The sequence below is a fragment of the Poecilia formosa genome, unplaced genomic scaffold (assembly GCF_000485575.1).
Source record: "Poecilia formosa unplaced genomic scaffold, Poecilia_formosa-5.1.2 Scaffold475, whole genome shotgun sequence".
In the NCBI taxonomy this organism is placed as follows: domain Eukaryota; kingdom Metazoa; phylum Chordata; class Actinopteri; order Cyprinodontiformes; family Poeciliidae; genus Poecilia; species Poecilia formosa.
In genome coordinates, this window is record NW_006800414.1 from 98,423 (window position 1) to 107,876 (window position 9,454).

At 40.3% G+C, this 9,454-nt stretch overlaps 1 long non-coding RNA gene across 1 annotated transcript in view; it reads left to right on the forward strand.

The window, feature by feature from the left end:
• The window catches only part of LOC107833890 (uncharacterized), a 19,502-nt gene extending 12,329 nt beyond the window's left edge, over window positions 1-7,173 (forward strand). Inside the window, exon 3 of the long non-coding RNA XR_001659666.1 lies at window positions 5,933-7,173. This is a non-coding gene — a long non-coding RNA (uncharacterized LOC107833890). The remainder of the gene's footprint in view (window positions 1-5,932) is intronic.
• The last annotated feature ends 2,281 nt before the right edge of the window (window positions 7,174-9,454 follow it).

Here is a 9,454-nt window from a genome sequence, read left to right on the forward strand (position 1 = left end):
AACATGAGACGGACTCTACAACCCACAAGTGGCTTAGGTAATGCAGCTCATCCAGGATGGCACATCAATGCGAGCTGTGGCAAGAAGGTTTGTGTGCCTGTCAGTGTAGTATCCACTGATACTACACTGACAGAGGTTGGAGGCGCTACCGGGAGAAAGGCCAGTTCACCAGGAGATGTGGAGGAGGCTGTAGGACGGCAACAACCCAGCAGCAGAACCGCTACCTCCACCTTTGTGCAAGGGGGAACAGGAGGTGCACTGCCAGAGCCCTGCAAAATGAGCTCCAGCAGGCCACAAATGTGCATGTGTCTGCACAAACGATTAGAAACCGACTCCATGAGGATGGTATGAGGGTCCGACATCCATAGATGGGCGAGGTTGTTCTCACAGCCCAACACCGTGCAGGACACTTATCATTTGCCAGAGAACATCAGGATTGGAAAATTCACCACTGGCACCCTGTACTCTTCACAGATGAAAGCAGGTTCACACTGAGCATGTGACAGACAAGACAGAGTCTGGAGACACCATGGAGAGCGATCTGCTGCCTGCAACATCCTTTAGCCTGACCGCTTTGGCAGTGGGTCAGTAATGGTGTGGGGGTGGCATGATGATAAATAGAATCCACCTGTGTGTAATCAAGTCCATCTGCTCTGTGATGGTCTCAGGGTTGTGTTTAAAGCACAGAGAGCATCATGGAGACCAAGGAACACAGCAGGCAGGTCCCAGATACTGTTGTGGAGAAGTTTAAAGCTGGATTTGGATACAAAAAGATTTCCCAAGCTTTAAACATCTCAAGGAGCACTGAGCAAGCAATCATATTGAAATGGAAGGAGTATCAGACCAGATCTACCAAGACCCGGCCGTCCCTCTAAACTTTCATCTGGAACAAGAAGAAGACTGATCAGAGATGCAGCCAAGAGGCCCATGATCACTCTGGATGAACTGCAGAGATGTACAGCTGAGGTGGGAGAGTCTGTCCATAGGACAACAATCAGTCGTACACTGCACAAATCTGGCCTTCATGGAAGAGCGACAAGAAGAAAGCAATTTCTCAAAGATATCCATAAAAAGTCTCGTTTAAAGTTTGCCACAAGCCACCTGGGAGACACAGCAAACATGTGGAAGAAGGTGCTGTGGTCAGATGAAACCAAAATCCAACATTTTTTTCCACAATGCAAAACGATATGTTTGGCATAAAAGAAACACAGCTCATCACCCTGAACACACCATCCCCTCTGTCAAACATGGTGGTGGCAGCATCATGGTTTGGGCCTGCTTTTCTTCAGCAGGGACAGGGAAGATGGTTAAAATTGATGGGAAGATGGATGGAGCCAAATACAGAACCATAATGGAAGAAAACCTGTTGGAGTCTGCAGAAGACCTGAGACTGGGACGGAGATTTATCTTCCAACAAGACAAAGATCACAAACATAAAGCAAAATCTACAATGGAACGGTTCACAAATAAACATATCCAGGTGTTAGAATGGCCAAGTCAAAGTCCAGACCTGAATCCAATAATGGAGTATCTGCGGAAAGAGCTGAAAACTGCTGTGCACAAGCGCTCTCCATCCAACCTCACTGAGCTCCAGCTGTTTTGAAAGGAAGAATGGGCAAGAATTTCAGTCTCTTAATGTGCAAAACTGAGAAGTGACGTGCAGCTGTAATCGCAGCAAAAGGTGGTGCTACATAATATTAATGCAAGGGGGCCAAATACTATTGCACTCCCCACTCTGCAGTTTATTTGTTGGAAAAGTTTAAAATATCCAACCAATTTAATTCCACCTCATAATTGTTGATTCTTCACAAATTAACAATAATAAAATTATTTTAGATGTTTGAAGCCTGAAAAGTGGCAAAAGGTTGAAAAGTTCAAGGGGGCCGAATACTTTCAAAAGGCACTGTATGTGTTATATGTGTCAATAATGAGATAGTCATCAGTCACATTTATTTGTATATCACAATCCAATTCAAAGTGATTTACATCATAAAAGACAAAAAATACAAAGTTACATAACACAGTAAACATTTGTAAAATGCCATTGTTACACATCATAATGTTTGTTTTATTAGTTATGTTCCAAAAACAACTCTAAACAGATGGATGTTTAGTCTAGATTTAAAAGAAGTCAGTGTTTCAGCAGTTTTACAATTTTCTGTAAATTTGTTCCAGATTTGTGGTGCATAGAAGCTGAATACTACTTCTCCATGTTTGGACCAGAACCAGAAGACCTAAGAGGTCTGGAAGGTGTTAAGGACACCGTATCAATACAGTTTTGCTATGGACCGACACGCTTCATGACGCCTCATCTACCCATCACCAGGAGAAACCAAGGCGGCACAGGAACGCCGCTGAAAGAACCTTTAAAGATCATAACAGTGATTCACAAAAACCCAAAAAAACACAGAGATCACAGAAAGAACAAACACTGGGAGCCATAAAGTACCATGTATGGCTAACACCCAGGAACCAGAGGTCTGACAACTGGCTCCTCTTAAGCTCTGGTTGATGCAGCAGATGAGTTGCAGGTGCGTTTAATAGTTCAGCAGGTTCACCCTCCAATGAGGAGCAACCTCCTGGCTCCCTCTGGTGGATGGCTGTAGTACTGAACAAAAATCCACACAGATCCCAAACCCCAGCTTCCCAACAAGATTGTTCTTTATGCAAACATAGTTTGATATCATTGGTTTGATAACTGCTGTTTTTAAAGCCTGGGGGAAAACACCTGATGAGAGGGATACATTTACTATCTGATCAGATCAGATACAATGACAGACAGAACTTTCTCAATCAAAGACAGCAGTAACTTGAGTTTAATTGATTTATAATTTCTTCTAAGTTTTATAGTTAAGTACTTGAAATTGACTAATGTTTTCTGCATTTGCTATGTTTGGGTATAGCATTGGTTGTAAATTTAGTGTGAATGTGGAGATTAATCCTCTAATTTTATTTTATTTTTTTACTTTTCTGTGCAAAGAAAATGAGGAATTCATTGCAGGCCCTGTTAGTGGAGTTTGGGTGCAACAGTCACTGGACTGTTGGTGAACCTATGGACTGTTGCAACTAAAGCACAGGTATTGTTAATGTTTTTGTTTAAGATTTCCTCAAAGAACATTTCCCTTGCATGTTCTAGTGTTGAGTGATAGCTTTGCAGTCTTTCTTTGCAGATTTAATTATAAACGAGAACAGTAACGCCTGCAGCTGTTCGGCTGAACGCACTGTGTGCACCTTGAGATTTTCTTTTAACTAAAAAAAAGAAAGAAAGTAGATATTGGATTACCACACACTCCTCTACGAACCCTCAGCAATCAGTATGAAACAAAGAAAGAGTTTCCATTTCCCCTTTTGAACAATCCAATAGCTACTTCAACTGAGCACAGGAACGTTTTTGCAAAATTGAGGTTGTTAAATGTCATTTGTGTGTGTGTGTGTGTGTGTGTGTGTGTGTGTGTGTTTGTGTGTAGTTGGTATGCACACTTACTAAGGTATGGGTAGGTCTGAATTCAAGGCTTTTATGAAATATTGGGCAAAGGTCAAATCTGAAGCCAGTATGAACATGGAGACACTTTTCAGGATTAAATGTAGACAGATGCTTACTGTGGATTACCAGGTCAGATTAGATCAGCTTACTTTCTACAAAGCAGTTTGGCTGCTTAAATGTAAACAAGCAAGTATCTGTGGATTTTTTCAAAGACAATTTTGAGAGTTTTATTAGTTATACTAGTTCAGACAAACCTTATAGGGTGTTTCTGTCATAGATGGTGTTGTTGAGGATCAACCTGCAAACATATTAAAAGAAACTGGGGACTACATTCAATAACAACAACAAACAAATCTGTTTTTATTTGGACATTGGATTTGAAGCCCAGTGTTGCCTATTCTCCCTGAAAAGCAGCAGAATGGCTTATATTACAGCACTAACATTAAAAATAAATTTTCCTGAGCAATTAATGGATCTATTTTTAATATCAATACATTCATGTTCTTCATTTAACTTAGTTTTCAGGGAGGATAGGCAGCTCAGATACTTAAATGTCTATATAGTTTCAACATTTCTTAAATTCTGCTCCAAGGGTTTAAATTGATTTGTTTTTCTACATAACTTTTCCACCACAGAGAGGTACATCCAGTTATTAAGCAATGTGAGGGTTCTACACAGACCAGCCAGAGAGACACTGAATGGATTACAAAAATATTCTTAATTTATTACAAAAAGTTCCAAAATAATTCAAAAATGATGAATTGGGCCCAAAACTGAGGTCAACATAACAAACTACAACTCAGGTAGTAACACAAAGAACTCAAGCACAAAACTGACCTAACAAACAAGACATGAGGGGAAGTTAAATAGCGGCTGATCAGACCACTGCTGATGCATAAGGGGGTAATTAAACATACAAGAACTTAAACAAATGTTGGTCAACACAATACTAAATCTTTAAATGAAATAAACACTTTTAGAACTAAGCTGCCAAAAAGAAGAAACATTAAAGAAATAGTAAAATTAAATCAAAGAAAACCAAATTTCCTCGTCCTCTGGCAAACAAATGGAATGACCTGCTGAGGAGGTTTGTCAGCCATGTAGGACATCGATTAGCTGGAGCTCTTCTGAGTGACCCCAGCAGCAGCTCCACAGGAAACTGGTAACTCAAAACAAAGAAATTAATTTATTGCATTTAAGAAAAATATAAAGAACTGAAAGATAAAGTTAACTAAATGTGTGCACTGCAAATAGTTAATGAAAGAGTCAGGCTAAGGATAATTTTAAAAATACAAAATCTAAACTATTCACTAATTAATATGTAAACTAATGTTAAGGATGAACAGAAAACGATTACCATTCAGATCAGGGTCAGCTGTCACAGAGCACACCATAAAAGCACCATGCATTTGTGACTGGTTAATGGCGCTTGTTGAATTAAAAACTTGCTAAAGTTATTCTAAAAGCAATTTTTCAATGTCATAACACCTAGTCAGTCATGTTAAGAGAATGTGAATTTGTTGATTTCTGGACAATCACTGTTTAAATCATTACCAAGACAATGGGTTGGTAGAGAAAAAGCTCATCAAACTATTCAAAAACCTGTGAGAGTTTGACTAAGGAGTGGGATTGATTTTCAGTCATTGAAAAAGTAGAAACCTTTTTATTTTTTATAATTAAAGGTCAAAATTCATGATTAGTTGAATTCTGTTAATATTTAATGTGCTTTGAAGTCAAAGAGCAGTGATAATCTTGATTGCATGCTGAAGCAAAATTTCCTGGACTTTCTATGTATCATTTTTTTTAAAGTTGCTTATTATCATGTTAAAACACAATCTAAATTATTCACTTTTTTCTGTTGGAACAGAAAAATAATCTATTACTCTAACAAGTTCTGATGAATATTTTTACACCTCAACTGTTAAAGGGAATTTGATTTAAATTATTCTTGTTCATTCTTGAATGAGTTTCTTTCTGGGTTTTGGAGACTCAAGTCCTATTTTTCTATCATGAAGTTCAAGAAAATAATTGACCCTGGATCAGTCCAAAAATATCATCTATTTATTGATGTTTTTACAAAATCATTTCAACCAAAACACATGGTCAGAACAAATCTGTTGCTGCAGGGCACACAGAAAAACTGATGGGTTGTTTCATGAACCCAGTAAGCTTCATGCTGCTGCAACAGAACATTTGATGTTTTAACCTGAAATGAGCTAACCCTAACTACCCTTCTCCAGCGATGCTGTCAGATTGTCTGTTTACCACTTTAGTTGTAATTTTAGACAACATTAACTTCAACCTGTAAGTAATCATGCAGTCAGTATCGGCAGTATTGTTAAAATTAATCAGAAAAATATTTGATCCCCAATTTTACTTGTCTTGTGATCCAGTTTCATCCAATCATTCTTTGATAGTTTTAACATTAGACTTCACTCACTTTACCAGTGTAACTAATCTGTATTGTGTTTCACTTAATGAAATGATTTATTAAAATAAATGAGCTTTTCAACAATATTCAATATGACCGTACTTTATTTATTTTTTGTCAATGTTACAGAACCTTTACAAGTATTAATTCAACAGTGTGGTATAGTTTTCGTGTGCTGTTACTCTCTTGGCTGAGACGGAACCATTTGTATCCAAGTTGGACTTTAGTAAGTCAGCAAAGGAAATAACACACATCCTTTTATGATCATGTCTAAGCTGGTGGAGAACGGATGCAAAACCTGGAACAACAAAATCAAAATGTACAGTCATGTTTAAATTCCAGCGTTGCAATGAGACTTCTCTCTTGGCATTCACCGCGTGCCTTAATTGACTGATTTTAAATCAAGGTCCACTGTGAACACGGAGAGAAAGGAGCCAAGAAACATACATGGTCAGGTAAACAGCAGGTAGGACTGAAGGAAATCATTGGAAGGTCACATATGTCTAAACATTTACCAACTGCACAAGAACCTGCATGTTCCTGATCATTTGTTCTGCTTGACATGTCAAGGGCATCAGGCAGACAGCCATAATGGAGCAGAACCAGGTGACAAACCTCCTGATATGAGAGACTTCCTCCTGTGGTCTGGTACACAGGAGGAGATAGAATATAAAGAAAAGGGTGTCTGTTGTTTTCTCTTTGTTTCAGATTATCACACAGCCTCATTTCTTTAATATGTGCATAAAAGAGTAGTAAGTTTGTAGTAATAGAAATGCTGGATTACATGATCAACATTTGATCTAAATGCACGTCATGTAATCCAGACAGGTTCAATCATATCGTGATCTTTTTGGAGTCTTATATAACAGTGTTTTCCTCCACCCCTCCGACAATGAATGGAGCAGATGAGTCTGCAGGCCGGACCGTGCAACGTTAGCCTACATGATCCAAACAGGCCCGAACCGCCGCATTCCGCCTAATCCAATGCAGCTTCTGCCTTCAACCGTGTGTCATTTAGAGACGCTCGCATCTTTCAGCTGACTCCGTCTCCATCAGGCTGTTCAGCGCACAGAGGCAGCGAGTCCCGCAAGAACCGCAGCAGGGAGAGGAGAAGCACCGGGAACATTGATCTCTGCTGCTGCCTGTGTCGCATAATCTCCTCCAGGATCCATCCCGCAGCCTCCACATCCTCCCCCTCTCTCCTCCCGTCTTCTCCCTGATGCGGGACAGGAAAAAAAGAGGAAAAAGAAGGAAAAAAGAAAAACAACCGAAGCGTCTCTGCCTTCCGCTGCATGGATGATGAAAACCACTGCGTGGTGATTTTGACGCTCAGAACGGATGAGTTGTTTGGATTCCTCCTCCCGGACGGTGCGGACGGCGGAGGATTCAGGCGCAGGAGAAGGCAGGGTGACGTCACCATGCAGACAGATGCTCTCTCTCACACACACACACACACACACACACACACACACACACACAGCTTCACCTCCTCCCTCTCTTTGCCCTTGAGAGCAGGCCTCCACTACCGGTTGAATCCGTCCTGTAGCAGTGATGCAGGATGCTGCGTCCCGTTTTACTGGGTCAGGTTGAGAGAGGCATGAAATGGACACTTTGAAGAAACATGCTGTTTCTTGATGTTAAAGTTTATTTGCTGTTTGTGTGCCTCAGTAAGCTTTAAAACAAAACATCTTGTGTTTAAAAAATGGTGAAGATGTCAAAGTTGGATAAAAAGCTGTATCTTTGTGAGAGAAGCATAAAATGGAAACTTTGAAGAAACTTGTGCTGCTCTTGAATGTTCACATTCATTTACCGCTTGTCTACCTTATTTACCTTAAAGTAAGTAAAATATTTAACTAGCTCAAAACAAAATACTGCACTGGGCTATAAGCCGCTGGTATCTCCGCAGCTCTCGGTTTTTCACAAGGACGCAGCAGAGGGCAGCAGAGGGCAGAGTTCTTAATAAATCTGCTGGGTTTATCAAGGACGCAGCCCTCCGTCTCCAACACCGAACCATGGATTCGTTCACGCTGACCTGACGTGCAGCGGCTCTATTTCCCTCCTGTACTACCAGATCGATAACCTTCAACTTAAAAGCTGCATCATATGAACTTCTTCGTGTTGTTTCCATGATGAGGGGGTTTGAGTTTGAATACATTTCTCCGTCGTGCCTGCTGCTAGCATGTGCTTTCTTCTTTGATTTCCAATTTTGACTTCCAATGATTCACTTCCTGCTAAGAAGCCCCCTGGTGGTTGAAGAAAAATCCACAGAAAAGCCGCACCGGGCTACAAGCCACATGGTTCAAAGCGTAGGAAAAAAGTAGCGGCTTATAGTTAAAAAAATACGGTATTTAATTTGCAAGGTAAATATTTAGCTTACAGTTTTTCTCGGTTGCTTCGGTGCATTTCTCAGAACAGAATTTAATTTATCAAACTGCTTCAACACTCTTCAAATCACTGCATCACTTGCGCATTTAAAAAAAAAGTAGCTTCTTATCTTATTTCGTTCAACAAGTTGCAAACGACAGACAAATAAGAAAATGTATATAAAGGAGTCACAAGCCAAATCCTCAACAGTGCTTAATATAGTGCTTCATCTAAAACATGTTAAACTTGTCAGGAGGCTGGATTTTGGGTTCTGTGTGGGGTTTGCCTTCCTGAGTGTCCTCTAGAGGGAGCCAATGAGCCGCTGTGAAGGATGGATCTGCTGCACATCTCGCACACCTGCGATTCATCTGGGCTCATCAGCCAGAGGATAAGAGGAGTTTGTTGCCAGTCCCTTGACGCCTCAGTGTTAGCCTTTATGGTATTCTCCCTGACACCAAGACGCTTCCCCACACGGGACGGCTTCAGGCTCAGTCTGCCTTCTCCCCCTACAGATTCTTCCTCCATGCCAACATACCATTCCAAACTCCTGGCTCCCCGATCTCCCAGACTGAAGACTTACATTCATAATCATCTTTGTACAATAAACTTTATCTTTTATCACCTACCTCCTGAGTGTGTTCTGCATGTGGGCAAAGAAAATACCCAAAACCATGACAAAACTCTTGTCCATTAATACAATGCTCTCATCCAGAGCTCAGAGAGGAGGAGGGGTGCAACAAACGGCATATATGGATTCAACATTGATCAGATGTTGGCATTTCAATCACTGGAATACAACCACAAAACAACATTGATTCAATGACATCTCTTCAACATTACTTGGCTAGAATTGGATGATTGATGGTTGATCCACCATCAACTTCAACCAAAAATCAATCTTTCTGACCATAACTCAGCCTTGAACTTCCATCCCTTGCTAGCTGGGCTGTGAACTACATTGAACATGTTTGAATGGAAGAGCAAATTAATTAAAGTTCAAAAGTGCATTTTGTCTTTCTTCAGGTTAGTTTGATATTAAAAAATGCTTAATGAGTCAAAACACCTGAATGTGATGAACAAAAATGAAATCATGGTCTCTAATTTGTTTCAAAATTAGCAACATGATTTTATCTGATGACTGTGGGCTGAACCAGAACCAGTTCAGCCCACAGTCT